Here is a 16,694-nt window from a genome sequence, read left to right as displayed (position 1 = left end):
TATCTAGTGATAGACACTGATTCTGTCTTCCCTAGGGCACTTTTGATTGTAGCCTCTTTGTTCAGTGTTAAGTCATGCAGGCGCCTGGTCCTGTGGGCCTATCTACTGGTCTATATTTGTCATCTACCACTGACATGAAATGCCTAAAGTGAGGGTTGTCCACTAAGGACATAGGGAGGTTGCAGGAAATGATCAGGTATTGGAGTATAGCCTCTGTTATGGTCTTCTGCCTGGGGTGGCCCTGGCTGTACACATGGACACCTGTGGTGGTCAAGAATGAGTCAATGCTGCTCTGTCCTTCTGTCGCTGGGCTGGCCACCTTTGCTTAGCAGAATTCAGTGAACCTGCAGATGAACAACATGGTGGATAGTTGTTGCTGACTTGAGATGGAAGTACAAGGACACAAACGAATATATATGGCCTATGGGATTTTTCAGCAGAAAGAAGTTGCATGCTTCTGTAACAGTATAACTTTAAACCGTCCCCTCGCCCCGACCCGGGCGCGAACCAGGGACCCTCTGCACACATCGACAACGGTCGCCCACGAAGCAGCGTTACCCATCGCTCCACAAAAGCCACGGCCCTTGCAAAGCAAGGGGCAACACTACTTAAGTCTCAGAGCAAGTGACGTAACTGATTGAAATGCTACTAGCGCGTACCCGCTAACTAGCTAGCCATTTCACATCCGTTACACTCACCCCCCTTTCAACCTCCTCCTTTTCCGCAGCAACCAGTGATCCGGGTCAACAGCATCAATGTAACAGTATAACTTTAAACCGTCCCCTCGCCCCGACCCGGGCGCGAACCAGGGACCCTCTGCACACATCAACAACGGTTGCCCACGAAGCACGGTCGTTACCCATCGCTCCACAAAGGCCGAGGCCCTTGCAAAGCAAGGGGCAACACTACTTAAGTCTCAGAGCAAGTGACGTAACTGATTGAAATGCTACTAGCGCGTACCCGCTAACTAGCTAGCCATTTCACATCCGTTACACTTCGAACTCTCGTTTTATACTAAGTTGCTTCCTAGGATCAGGCTACAACAGAAAGTATATTACATCTCAGAGTGATATGCATATCGCAGAGATGTCATTTAATAATCTCTGCTAATAAATAGGCTTAGCTCTCTGACAACCCACCTCTTAACCTTTCAAGAAATATTCCACAGTAATATATTTCCAGTTAGCTAAAAGATGACACACAAGAAAGCTAGCTATATCAAACAGGCTACTATTAGTCTAACAACATTGTAACGTTGTTAGCTAGCTAGCCTAACTGACCTTTCGCGGTGAGTTTTCAAATGTTGGATGAAGTTAGATGTAGTTGCGCCAGCATCTTTAACGTTCATTCCACAAGTTTTGCAAACAGCATTTCGTTTTTTGCCACTGGCATTATACTGCAGGTTCTTGTAAGCAGCTATCTAGTTGTTAGATGTTAGTCAACCACCCCTAGATGCCTAGGTAGTTGGATCTATTTAGGTAACGTTAGGTAATTTAGCAACAGTGCACATAGGCTAACGTTATCATGTGTTACTGTACCTAGCTCGCAGTTAACATTATTCATTAACAGTCAATTATTATCTAGTCTAGAAAACTGGGACAAAATGTGAAATTTCCCCGATGATGGGTTCCAAGATTGTCTAACTTTAGCTGGTGGCAAACGAGCTAAACCTTCTCAACTACCAAGAAGGTTAGGTAGGTAGCACGGTACTCACTCACAGGCAATTTCACAACATACAGTTGAAGTCAAATACATTAGCCAAATACATTTAAACTCAGTTTTTCACAATTCCTGACATTTAATCCTAGTAAAAATGTCCTATCTTAGGTCAGTTATGATCACCATTTTATTTTAAGAATGTGAAATGTCAGAGTAATAGTAGAGAAAATTATTTATTTCAGCTTTTATTTCTTTCATCACATTCCCAGTGGGTCAGAAGTTTACATACACTCAATTAGTATTTGGTAGCATTGCCTTTAAATTGTTTAACTTGGGGCAAACATTTCGGGTAGACTTCCACAAGCTTCCCACAATAAATTGGGTGAATTTTGGCCCATTCCTCCTGACAGAGCTGGTGTAACTGAGTCAGGTTTGTAGGCCTTGCTCGCATACGCTTTTTCATTTCTGCCCACAAATGGGACTGGGACTGAGGTCAGGGCTTTGTGATGGCCACTCCAATACCTTGACCTTGTTGTCTTTAAGCCATTTCGCCACAACTTTGGAAGTATGCTTGGGGTCATTGTCCATTTGGAAGACCCATTTGCGACCAAGCTTTAACTTCCTGACTGATGTCTTGAGATGTTGCTTCCATATATCCACATAATTTTCCTGCCTCATGATGCCATCTATTTTGTGAAGTGCACCAGTCCCTCCTGCACCAAAGCACCCCCACAACATGATGCTGCAACCACCGTGCTTCACGGTTGGGATGGTGTTCTTCGGCTTGCAGGCATCACCCTTTTTCCTCCAAACATAACAATGGTCATTATGGCCAAACAGTTGTATTTTTGTTTCATCAGACCAGAGGACATTTCTCCAAAAATTGCAATCTTTGTCCCCATGCGTGGTTCCAAACCATAGTCTGGATTTTTTATGGCGGTTTTGGAGCAGTAGCTTCTTCCTTGCTGAACAGCCTTTCAGGTTATGTCGATATATGACTCGTTTGACTGTGGATATAGATACTTTTGTACCTGTTTCCTCCAGCATCTTCACAAGGTCCTTTGCTGTTGTTCTGGGATTGATTTGTGCTTTTCGCACCAAAGTACGTTCCTCTCTAGGAGACAGAACGCGTCTCCTTCCTGAGTGGTATGACGGCTGCGTGGTCCCATGGTGTTTATGCTTGCGTACTATTGTTTGTACAGATGAACGTGGTACCTTCAGGTGTTTGGAAATTGTTCCCAAGGATGAACCAGACTTGTGGAGGTCTACATTTTTTTTTCTGAGGTCTTGGCTGATTTCTTTTGATTTTCCCATGATGTCAAGCAAAGAGGCACTGAGTTTGAAGGTAGGCCTTGAAATACATCCACAGGTACACCTCTAATTGACTCAAATGATGTCAATTAGCCTAAAGCCATGACATAATTTTCTGGAATTTTCCAAGCTGTTTAAAGGCAGTCAACTTAGTGTATGTAAACTTCTGACCCACTGGAATTGTGATACAGTGAATTATACGTGAAATAATCTGTGTAACGATTGTTCTCCTCCTCGTCTGAGGAGGAGCAGGGATCGGACCAAAACACAGCTTTTGCTGAATACATAATGAGATTTTATTGAAACAAGACGAACACGAAACACACTTGATAAATTACAAAATAACAAACGACGTAGACCGACCTGAACATGAGAACTTACATATAACGAAGAACGCACAAACAGGAACAGACTAGGCAAACGAAACAGTCCCGTGTGGTACAAACACTGACACGGAAGACAATCACCCACAAACAAACGGTGTGAACAGCCTACCTTAATATGGTTCTCAATCAGAGGAAACGTAAAACACCTGCCCCTGATTGAGAACCATATCAGGCTAATTACCAATGATCCTAAACATAGAAACACATATCATAGACTGCCCACCCAGCTCATGTCCTGAACAACTAAACAAAGCTAAACAAAGGAAAATAAGGTCAGGAACGTGACAATCTGTCTGTAAACAATTGTTGGAAATATGTATTGTGTCATGCACAAAGTAGATGTCCTAACCGACTTGCCAAAACTATAGTTTATTAACAAGAAATTTGTGGAGTGGTTGAAAAACTAATTTTAATGACTCCAACCTAAGTGTATGTAAGCTTCTGACTTCAACTGTACATGCCTCATCTCAGAACGTTAGTTTTCGCAACACTGGTCAAAGTGTGCTTTCATACGATGGACAAGAGTGCAGACAGAGCACCCCTATCATGAGGTAGCACCGATCCTTGGTCCTGAATGCTATGTTGTACTCAATCATGTCACTAGCCACATAGTCTTCATTCGTGAAATGTGCGCCACACACAACGGAGTGTTTGGGCTGCACAGAGGCAGCAGTGAAGTCAAGCCTCTTCACCTGCACCAATCTCACCCAAGCCTGAAAAGTTGTGCTCGGGAATCTAAACACTCTGTGTCAATACGATTTGGAGCAACCACCACACATAAAAAAGTTTAACATTTTAGATTGTTAATAACTTAAAGCTAAAGTTAACTGCTCTCTGACATAAGATTTACGTAGATTCCCACAGGGCACTAGTCAGATGTCTACCTTCTCGTATGTCATAGGCACAATTTTTTTTACTGCATTTTGGAGGGCACAAACCTCTTCAGAAACTTATTTTTTCATCATAGTGGCCAGAAAAATGTAATAAATATTTTTCCTTTTTAATAATTCCACCTAAACTAGTCCTATAACCTATTATTTAATTTTAAACGTAATAGTTGTTTTTTAAGTTTACTAAGACGCTTCACTAGGTCAACAGTCAATGTGAAACCATGTCTGCTTAAAAAATACACTGCTTAAAAAAATAAAGGGAACACTTAAACAACACAATGTAACTCCAAGTCAATCACACTTCTGTGAAATCAAACTGTCCACTTAGGAAGCAACACTGATTGACAATAAATTGCACATGCTGTTGTGCAAATGGAATAGACAAAAGGTGGAAATTATAGGCAATTAGCAAGACACCCCCAATAAAGGAGTGATTCTGCAGGTGGTGACCACAGACCACTTCTCAGTTCCTATGCTTCCTGGCTGATGTTTTGGTCACTTTTGAATGCTGGCGGTGCTCTCACTCTAGTGGTAGCATGAGACGGAGTCTACAACCCACACAAGTGGCTCAGGTAGTGCAGCTCATCCAGGATGGCACATCAATGCGAGCTGTGGCAAGAAGGTTTGCTGTGTCTGTCAGCGTAGTGTCCAGAGCATGGAGGCGCTACCAGGAGACAGGCCAGTACATCAGGAGACGTGGAGGAGGCCGTAGGAGGGCAACAACCCAGCAGCAGGACCGCTACCTCAACCTTTGTGCAAAATGACCTCCAGCAGGCCACAAATGCCCCCCCCCCCCCCCCACACACACACACACACAATCATAACAGTGTTATGCTTTGATGGCTGATATGACTAAGGATATCCATACACTGACCACTGACTATCCAATGACCTGTCTGGGACTTATTTTTTCCTTACCCCAGTCACATTTTCTCTGGCAAACTCTTCAATTACACACCCTAGAAATAACTGTCATATGATTCAGATAAAACCAAATTCAATAAAAGGTTGATTTACCCAGAATGGTTTAAGAACACACAACATTTCTGGGAATGTAACCAGTGTTGAGCCAGAGCTACCAATAGCCTAGCTCCTGCACCTTTTTTACTTACCCCATTTTGCAGGTTTTACTACAATGTCCTCATCTGCTTGCATGCGCTTTCCCTATCAAGGTGTTTTGGTACTTCCCTTGTGCACTACGCTTTTCAGCGCGCTTACTATACCACAGGTCAATATAGTCTACCAGTCAACTGTCTATCCAACTGTCTATCCATAGTGACAATAGTGCAGGGTTTCCAATAGCCGGTAATAGCTGGCTTCTGGCCAATATATTTTTTTAAAGAGAAAACATAATTGCCACGGCCAATTGTCCACGAGAAGAAACAAATCCCTCTGTAAAATAATGCTTTTAGCTTATTCATTGATGAAAATACCAGTAGATGTAAAGGCATTTGACCGGTCATGTTTATCGGTCTACGGGTTAATTTGCATAATTTAGCGGAATCAAATTTTCCCATATGTATTTTCGTTAGTCGTTATGATTCTTATTTATCACACCCGCACAACATAGATACAAAGCCTAGTTTAAACTTCTCTAGGGTAGGGGGCAGCATTCGGAATTTTGGATGAAAAGCATGCCCATATTAAACTGCCTGCTTCTCGGGCCCAGAAGATATGATATGCATATAACTTGGATAGAAAACACTCTAAAGTTTCCAAAACTGTTAAAATAGTGTCTGTGAGTATAACAGAACTAATTTGGCAGGCGAAAACCTGAGAAAAATCAATTCGGGAAGTAGTTTTCTTTTGGTTTTGTAGTGTTCTATTCAATGCCATTACAGTGTCCATTGACTTAGGACTCAAATTGCAGTTCCTATGCCTTCCACTAGATTTCAACAGTCTTTAGAAATTGTTTCAGGCTTGTATTCTGAAAAATGAGGAAGTAAGAGCAGTCTGAATGAGTGGAACCTAAAGTGTCACAGAGCTTTTTCATGCACGCGACCGAGAGAGTGCCTTTCTTGTTCACCTTTTATATTGACAACGTTATTGTCCGGTTGAAATATTATCTATTATTTAGGCTAAAAGCAACCTGAGGATTGAATCTAAACATCGTTTGACATGTTTCTATGAACTTTACGGATACAATTTGGATTTTTTGTCTGCCTGTTTTGACTTTCTTCAAAGTAGCCTAAACAAAATATGATCAAACATGGAGGCAATTATTTTATAAAGACTTCCCTATGCCATTGAAACCAGTAGCCAGCCTGTTTCTCTAAATATTCTATTGGCTTTCAAATTAACTTTCTTTGTCCATTATCCAAAAGGCACAATCCTAGTCATATTAGCAACCCATGCTAGTAGTTGCATCTTTATATCTCCACTCTTTCTAAATTTCTAAGGGATATTTTCATCTCCCTCTCATGAAACCGCTCGCATGTGCAGTGCACTTTTGACAAAGTCTTTTCTCTCTAATTGCATTATGGAACAAACATTCGTGCGTAGCTTACTGCATTGTGCACATTGCTGAGCTTATAACGTGAATGAATCGTTTATAAAAATGTCAAGGTAAACGTTCTAATCTGTTGCATCAGCCTCATTGCTTTATTTAATGTAGTCTAGGCCTATTGGTTGTGTGAATTTGGGATCTATCGTCCCACAACTGTCCCAGAGTTTGTTTGGACTAGGCTATTTATTTTTTGCACAGAACGACAAGCTGCACTGTTAGCTGTTTTTGTAATTGTATCAGCAACTTACAGTATTGATCAACAGCATGATAGTGTATAGACGGAATACATTAGATTACCGTAGAATGCACAGTAAAATACCATAATTGTGCTTTACAGTATTAATTATGCTGCATTGTAGGAAAATGTTGTGGGCGTGGAAAGAGTCTCTGACTCGTGAACATATTTTAAGAGGCTGTATTTGTTGCACCCATGAGTTAGAATGGTGTACCCACAGAATACATTAATATACTGTAGTTTAGGAATCATACGAAGATGACGTTAGAACTAGAAAGAGTTCAGAAGCGGAGGGACTTACCATGTCTCTCAAGGGCTTAGCATGTCTCTCAAGGAGACTAAAAAGATTTTGGCTTGAAAAAGTTTAATATTTTCAAAAGGAGTAAGGTAATTGGTTAAAGGAGGAGGATTGGAGGGAAAGAGGAAGGAGATTGAAAATACTGAGGGAGGCAGAGGATAGGTTTGAATCTGTTGAAGCTAGCAATAACAAGGGAGAAGGTAAGTTGAGGAAGATTGGTGTCAAGTTCAAACAGAGTGAGCCTGACGCCAGTTTGAGTTCTGGAGGTGAAATGGAAGGGGTAGAAGGTGTTGTGAGGAGCTCAGAGCCCGAGCCTTGCATTGATGGACATGGTTATGATAAAGATACATTTGGTCCAGTGGGAGTGAGATTTTGGCTGATCCATGGGTGGTTTCCGGTTAGGTGGAAAAGATGGTGGGTGCTGTTGAGTCGGTGAAGGTAGCCTGAAGTTGAAATTGAAAGGAGGGATTTCTGGGGTAGCGTTAAGTGTGGAGGTGGAGGTGGAGCAATTGAAGTTGAAGATTCCTGTTGTTTGTGACGCCCGCTGTTTGGTGCGACGCAAACTCAGTGGTGAGCGTGGTGAAACAGAGGAGTCACTATCAGTCCTTTTGAGTTTTGAGTCAGAGTCTTTAGTCTTTACCCAACAAGGTCATGTTAGGATACATCAGTTATCGTGTTTGTGCCGAATCCACTGAGCTGTTTCAGATGCAACGTTTATGGGCATGTTGAAGCAGTGTGTAGGAGGGAGATTCCAAGATGTGGTTAGTGTGCAGGAGGACAGAGAAATGTGTCGTTTCGGTGGAAAAATGTCTATGTCAACTGTAGGGGTGTCCATGTTGCTGGGAATCGGAGGTGTCTGTTGCGAGAGAGGCAGGTTGAGGTGGCCAGGGTCAGAGTAGTGCAGAAGATGTCTTATGCTGAGGCAGTGAAGAAAGTAGAGGAGGGTGCATAAAGGGTGAGGGATTCTGAGATGATCCCTGTGAATACTAGATCAGTGCCAGGACAGCGGGATAGAGGGATACCTGGTTCAGTAGGTTGGCTTATTAGCGTTCATAGCAATGGTTATCAACTGTACCGCAAAGTTGGAATGTTAGTCACAGAAAATAGATGTTTAGGTGGCAGCTGCAGAGAAGTATTTTGGCATACGAGATTTGACTTCAGAAGAAATACAGGGTGTGTTGAGTGGTACTGTCCTGTCCTCTCAGGCTGTTGGCCTGGGGTAGAATCAGATAGGGTTAATGTAGTGGAATAAGGTGATGGGTTTTAATGAGTGTAGGGTTAGTTGGTAAGGTATTTTTCCCTTTTCCCATTTTGTATCATAAAGTGTAATGGATTTATACTATAGTTCAGTTGGGAGCGATAATGCAACCGCCGTTAAACCTCACCGAAACCTTGTTATGAAACTGTACAGTAACTTACTGGCCAATTACTGCCAGTAATTTACTGTAATTCAGAATACAGTACCATACTACATTTTTGGAGCACCAAAAACCTTTTGAACACTAGTGGGCCATGGACTCTACAAGGTGACGCAAGCGTTCCACAGGGATGCTGACCCATGTTGATTCCAATGCTTCCCACACTTCCCAGCAGCGTTGCATTTCTTGACACAAACCGGTGTACATGGCAACTACTACCATACCCTGTTCAAAGCCACTTAAATATTTTGTCTTGCCCATTCACCCGCTGAATAGCACACATACACAATCCATGTCTCAATTGTTTCAAGACTTAAAAATCCTTCTTTAACCAGTCTGCTCTCCTTCATCTACACTGACTGAAGTGGATTTAACATTAACAACTGACATCAATAAGGGATCATATCTTTCACCTGGATTCACCTGGTCAGTCTATGTCATGGAAAGAGCAGGTGTTCTTAATGTTTTGTATACTCAGTGTATAATTAAATATTCACTATTGGAAATTGCTGATTTTATTTTCAATACAATTCAACACTAAAGTACTCTATTGCTGTTTTTCTATATTTACTGCACATACTATATATTTTTTAATACTGTGGGAGGAGAATCGCTGGCTCATTAACATATTTTAAGGCGTGCCTTGTAAGTGGCTATACCAATTTAAGTGATATGGGGTAATAGTTCGCTAAAAATGAAATGTATATAGGGAATAGATCAGTGTGGTAGCGGGTCTTAAACCTTTTAATGGTTGAATATTTACCTATGTCCATTTGATGGGTTTTGCCTTGTAATCACGGCCAGTTTGGAAGCCAATGTTAAGGCCTCTAGAAGTGCAAGTGATATAAAACATCTAGTATTCATTAATATGTGTTAATATGCAAATACCTATAGCCAACCTACTTGCTCTAATCCCTTGTAATTACAGTAAAATACTAGAAATACTTTTCTTACAGTTTAATAGTCACTTTAAATTATTATATATATTTTATTTAATTTAACCTTTATTTAACTAGGCAAGTCAGTTAAGAGCAAATTAAGAACAAATTCTTATTTACAATGACAGCCTACCGGGGAACAGTGAGTTAACTGTCTTGTTCAGGGGCAGAACAACAGATTTTTAGCTGCCTTGTCAGCTAAGGGATTCGATCCAGAAACCTTTCGGTTACTGGTCCAACACTCTAAAAACTTGGTTACCTGCCGCCCCACTGTATTATAGTTTGTTTCATTGCTCTGGCATCAAGTTAACGTGAAAATATCTTAGTATTGTATTGGCACTATCCAGAGATAGTCAGAGACATATAATAAGATATCTTGTTGTAATTACAATTATTTTAAAGGCCAATACATCTTTAACTTCAACAAACATTTTCAGTAAAGGTTTTACTTGCTATGACTGTGAAATGTTTTTTTTTTAATCAACCTTGGCTAAATGCCCTGATTGTAAGTTTCTAAGGACCAGAGTGCCGCTAAATGACCAACAATTAAAACTGACAAAGAACACTGGGTAATATGACGCTTCCACTAATATACTGTAAATTAGATTACAGTAAAAATGTTGGTACCGTAAAATGGATTACCATAAAATGGATTAAAGTAAATGTACTGGAAAAATAAAGAACAGTAACTTATTGGCCAACTCCTGCCAGTTAGTTACTGTAAATTTGACAGGAAATGTTTTACAGTGTGACCAATAGAATAGGTAAACATTTCTACTATGATGGATAGTAGATTGACATGGACTCGTGATTTTGCTGTTCTAATATCTTCAAATGCGTATTGGAATTCATCATTATTAAAAATATATATAGATACATTTACAAGATAGAGGAATAGCTGATAAACAGTAGAGAGGCCAGGTGCATCATTATGCATGAAAGAACAGTGAAGATCCACAGCTCAAAAAGCTCCCCTATTGATCTTGTTTAGGGACAATCAAATTATCCTACAACACCACAATCCAATGAATAATTGCATTCGTGTTTTCAAGTGAGTACAAAAGACTGTAAACTGCAGTGAAAATGTCATTTGAATAATGGCGCAAAATCCCTGTTATTGCATTCATTCCATTTGGATCAGTTGTGGGTCTACTCTCGACAGATTACAGAAAGGCACAGTACCAGGCCAGACTGTATTTTTACTTCTGATACTGATGTGCTGTCTGTTGTCGATCATCATTATCCCATATCGTTCACATAGGCCTATGTTCCCAGCAGGCCCAGTTATTCAGAAAAGCTTAACGCGTTTTGCCTCCTTTCTAATGCAAACTGTTATTTCTCGAACCTAGAACCCAATGCTTCAATATAGCCTAAGTATTTGTCATTTTACTTTAAAAAAAAAATGTATTACCTTTTGTGTGTGGCATAAACACAACTAATCAGAATGTTTTAATTTGATTAGGCTACTTCAAAAGTCTCCTGTAGGCTACCTGCCCATGTTCATCCATGCCACTCTAAAATAATTCCAGCATCCAAACTGCGCAACAGCCATTCGATTGATGCCACTCTCAGGCTTCAAGCTCTTCACCACACCTTTCACCTCACTTAACTCGCAATCATTCACTTCCAGAACTCGGTCTGGTGCACGGCTTGATCTGTTTACTCTTGACACCTGTTTACTCTTACGACACCCGATCTCATTTTTTATCTGCATTGTACTCAAATTCAAATCGACCCTCTGCTTTCCTCATTCCAGCTACTTATTCGAATCAAGTGCATTAGATTAGGGTTGGAGTGAAAACCTACAGGACCGTAGCCCCCCGACCTGGCTCAACCCTTAAACCTCTTCAAATAGGGCTCCCACAACTCCAGATTCCCAATTTAACTCCTGAATATCACAGTAGTTGGCAATACAGTGAATTATTATGGTGTACTTATCTGTTTACAAATGGAGTATTCTATCTAAATTTCCGATATTGATCTCGAGGAGGACAATCGTTCGAGAGCTTCATTATGAAGATATTCCATTCTGTGACAACAAAATCTGCCCTGTAATAAATTACAAGATAAGAGTAATAATTAGATGATTAGTATAATCCCTTTAACATAATATAATGTAATTCTTACTAGTGAAGCACAGTGTGTAAATCAAACGACAGCGTAAGAAAGGGTGATGGTACATAGCCTACTTTGAACACTAGATGGCACTCTAATCCTTCCAAATGACTGTTACAGATTGAGTACATTAGGTATTGGTTAAGAATACTTTTGTTCCTCAACATGTCTTCGCAATCCAGTTTGGATCCATTTAATTTCACAGTGACTCGGTGCAGCTTAACTGTTGGAAAAACCTTTGCAGTAATAATATACTGTACATCATGCCAGTGTGGCTATTATCATCGCCATCTCTACCATGCTCTTTGATTCATACTTATACAAATTACAGTATCTTGTGTTATAACTCACAAATAATGAGTTTAAACCCAGTGGTAATTGAGTGGTAATGAGTTTATACCCATTTTGATTCAATTTGGTTATACCTTAGTTAGGTATGAAGAGTGTGCTCTTCAAACCAATGTGTACTTCAATACATGGTATTGTTGCCATTTCAGATGCAGACATATCCAAGAACTAACTCACCGAGAAAAGCAGCACAATTGCCCTTAAATATGGATTGTCTTGTCGGTACCATAATCGGAACAAAGTTATTTCTGTGGGATGGCATGCCTCCTCTGAAAGAGCCAGTGTCTGCTTGGTGCTTAATCCCAGCACTAGAACAAAACACACTGCATTCCAAGATATAGATCTCATCTAAACACACATCGTTTACACATTATTGAAATTTCCTGCTAAGTCTTGAAGAGTTATGGTGAAAACAACATGTTTGTTTAGGGCTGCTTTATTTACCCTTTAGCCACGGGCTGCACACATTTTGACCAGGGCCCCTCTATAGAGAATAGCGTGCCATTTGGAACGCAGGCCATGTCTGAACAGGAAAGGCCCCTAACAAGCCCTGTCTAATTGTTTGGTTGAGATCTTTCTCTTCCATCTACCGAAGAAGAATCTAAACAAAAACAATCTCTTAATTTCCATTCTCCTGCCCATAGCTGGCCCATGATAAGCATCAGGTCTATGAGAGGTAGAACGAGAGAGACAGAGAGACAGAGAGAGAGAGAGAGAGTGTGTGCGTGCATGTGTCATTTCATGTGTGCATGTGTGTATGTCTCCAGGCAGGGTCTGCAGCACACCACACAGGCTGAGGAGCTCGGCCGGCCATTTTGACAGCACAAAAAGCTCCTTGTATACATATAGCCCCAACTCCTGTAAATACAGCTAACGTTCTTTCTCTCTCTGCTGGCTGCAGGCCGCGCCCTGGAATTCCACTTTGTTTTACTTGGAGGTTATTCAAGGGAGTCATGTATCCCTGCAGTCTGAGTCCCACTGCAGTCTCAGTCTATCCAGCCAGGCAGCAGGAAGAGCATCCTGGCCCCTCAGAGTGGCTCAAGCCAGAACATTTCACATGGTTCGGGGAATTTAACTCTTAGCAATGCTACACTGCTGCACTCCAATCAATAAACTGACGCAGACTTTTTTTTTGCTTTCTCTCCCAATTTATGCTGTGACATTGTAGTGGGGTGGGTCTTTACAAAAAATGATTGAGATTGGCGAAAGGGTAGCAGCAATGCAGTACCTAAATCAGAATTGCCACCAAAGATGAAGCAATATGATATTGCATTTTCCGTCAGTAGTATGCTGTGGTGGCGTGTAGGGCGATATGTTCTGAAAGGTATATAGTTAGAGAAAGGGTAGCAGGGAAGCAATAGCAATGCAGTCCCTAAACCAGAATTGCGAGCTAATGAAGATTCTTCTGCTGGACATTACATGTTGCATCAGGATTAGGGCTGAGGGGTTCAACTAGCTAGTTGAATGTAATACTTGGCTACTGCTTCTCTGTCAGTAGAACTATGACTAATGACAAAAGCAGAGCTTTGGTTCTTTCAGCGAGGAGGCGAAGGGGGAACCCACAAGATAAAGTGAACGAGCATTGTAACTGCAGACCCAAGATGAACAAATACCAAGGTCGAATGGTACATTCATCAAATACATTAATTTAGCCTTTCGTGGGCCAGAACTCACAGTGCATTATTCCTTTGCTTAGCATCTAACCTAAAACCAGAAGGACTCTCCATTGCTTACAGTAGCTATAATTTTGCACAGTCTGCAAGTTACTTAATCATATAAGCAGCTGTAATAGGGCAGAACAGTCAAAGTAGCCTGCTCATTCTGGACCTAGCGTTGCATTACAGCAAGCCTCATCAGAATACAGGCAGATGTAATGAATCCTATTGCCATTGTGTTCAATGTTTCTCCACTTAGCCCCAGAGTTAATGAATGTCACTTCAAGTGCATTTAGTGCCGCAGTAGACTCAATTATACATGCTGTGCCCTCTATACTAATGTAAAAGCCTAGCATGCTACTTGGACTTGGGGGCATACAGAATTGCTGCAGACTGTAGAAACAGGGAGTAATCTCTTTGGCAAGATAGAGTAGAGTACAATTTGAATGGGCAGTGAAGATCCCCTCTGTTTCCACGACAACTGTAGAGACATAGTGACAAACTACTCAGGCCTCTATAGAGCCACAGTGAACGGTAAAGTGGAATGTCAGCACAATCATGTGCTAGCTAACATATCCTGAGTTTACCCCTTTCGAGACTGAAATATTTAGTTGTTCATTATGACTGTGTTTCCCCAAGGAGTCTTGCCATGGATCTTTGTAACATATGGCAGAGCCATCCAAGGTCAGGTATGTGGCTGTGTATCACTACTCAATGTTATGTTTAGCGTATTATGCTGCATTGCACTAGACAACGGTAAATTACATTTGTGTGGACTGGAGATATTAGCATTTGAATGAAAATATAACTATTCTTCTTCATTTTCTTGCTCTTGTTCTGAATGAATGAATGAAAATATAATTTTTGCATTGTTTACAAAGGGGACTCATTTGAAAGGCATTTGAATGTTCAGAGGATCTCAAACTGAAAGACTTTGTAAAAATAGATCTGCCACGAGACGAGTCGAGTGGAACAACATTGTAGTTGGTTGGTCTCCATGAGACAGGACATTCATTTAACAGATGTGATCTATTGCACATTAATACAGCCAACTGCTGACATCAAAGGAAATCTAATGTTCCCACATTTTCACCACTTGTGTGCTGCTTTTAACTCAACCCTTTTGAGGCAGATCTATTCTCACCAAGTCTTGGTTACATGGAAATAAAAACCTGTCTTTCCCTTCTGAAAAATATTAAAGCTGGAAACCTTAATTGAAACAATAACAAAGGGTCAGCCCGCCTGTGTTTTGGTAAAAAGCTGAAGGATGGGCCTGGAGAAATGCGACTACTCTAATATTCAAAGCGAGACCTACAGTACCAGTCAAAAGTTTGGACACACTTACTCATTCAAGGATTTCTCTTTATTTTTACTGTTTTCTACATTGTAGAATAATAGTGAAGACATCACAATTATGAAATAACACAGATGGAATCATGTAGTAACCCCAAAAAAGTGTTCAAATCAAAATATTTTTTATATTTGATATTCTTCAAAGTAGCCACACTTTCCCTTGATGACAGCGTTGCACACTCTTGGCATTCTCACAACCAGCTTCATGAGGCAGTCACCTGGAATGCATTTCAATGAACATGTGTGCCTTGTTAAAACTTAATTTGTGGAATTACTTTCCTTCTTATTGCATTTGAGCCAATCAGTTATGTTGTGAGGGGTGGTATACAGAATATATCCCTATTTGATAAAAGACCAAGTCTATATTATGGCAAAAACAGCTCAAATAAGCAAAGAGAAATGACAGTCCATCATTACTTTAAGACATGAAGGTCAGTCAATCCAGAACATTTCAAGTACTTTGAAAGTTTCTTCAATTGCAATCGCAAAAGCCATCAAGCGTTATGATGAAACTGGCTCTCATGAGGACCGCCAGAGGAAAGGAAGACCCAGAGTTACCTCTGCTGCAGAGGATAATTTCATTAGAGTTAACTGCACCTCATAAATTGCAGCCCAAATAAATGCTTCACAGAGTTCAAGAAACAGACACATCTCAACATCAACTGTCCAGAGGAGACTTCGTGAATCAGGCCTTCATGGTTGAATTGTTGCAAAGAAACAACTACTAAAGGACACCAATAAAAAAAGAGATTGCCAAGAAACACGAGCAATGGACATTAGACCGGTGGAAATCTGTCCTTTGGTCTGATAAGTCCAAATTTGAGATTTTTGGTTTATACCGCCGTGTCTTTGTGACACGCAGAGTAGGTGAACAAATGATTTCCGTATGCGTGGTTCCCACCGTGAAGCATGGAGGAGGAAGTGTGATGGTGTGGGGGTGCTTTGCTGGTGACACTGTCTGTGATTTATTTAGAATTCAAGGCACACTTAACCAGCATGGCTACCACAGCATTCTGCAGCAATACGCCATCCCATCTGGTTTGCGCTTAGTGGAACTATAATTTGTTTTTCAACAGGACAATGACCCAACACACCTCCAGGCTGTGTGAGGGCTATTTGACCAAGAAGGAGAGAGATGGAGTGCTGCATCAGGTAACCTGGCCTACAATATCACCCCGACCTCAACCCAATTGAGATGGTTTGGGATGAATTGGACTGTAGAGTGAAGGAAAAGCCGCCAACAATTGCTCAGCATATGTGGCAACTACTTCAAGACTGTTAGAATAGCATTCCATGTGAAGCTGGTTGAGAGAATGCCAAGAGAGTGCAAAGCTGCCATCAAAGCAAAGGGTGACTACTTTGAAAAATCTCAAATCTAAAAAATATTTTGATTTGTTTAACACTTTTATGGTTACTACATGATTCCATATGTATTATTTAATAGTTGTGATGTCTTCACTATTATTCTACAGTGTAGAAAATAGTAAAAATAAAGAAAAACCCTTGAATGTGTAGGTGTGTCCAAACTTTTGACTGGTACTGTATGTATTCAAGGACTGACGATTTTAACCATGTTTTGAGT

Source organism: Salvelinus fontinalis, chromosome 15 (assembly GCF_029448725.1).
Source record: "Salvelinus fontinalis isolate EN_2023a chromosome 15, ASM2944872v1, whole genome shotgun sequence".
NCBI classification, from domain to species: domain Eukaryota; kingdom Metazoa; phylum Chordata; class Actinopteri; order Salmoniformes; family Salmonidae; genus Salvelinus; species Salvelinus fontinalis.
The sequence above is the reverse complement of the archived record's forward strand: the minus strand, read 5'-3'. Positions refer to the sequence as shown.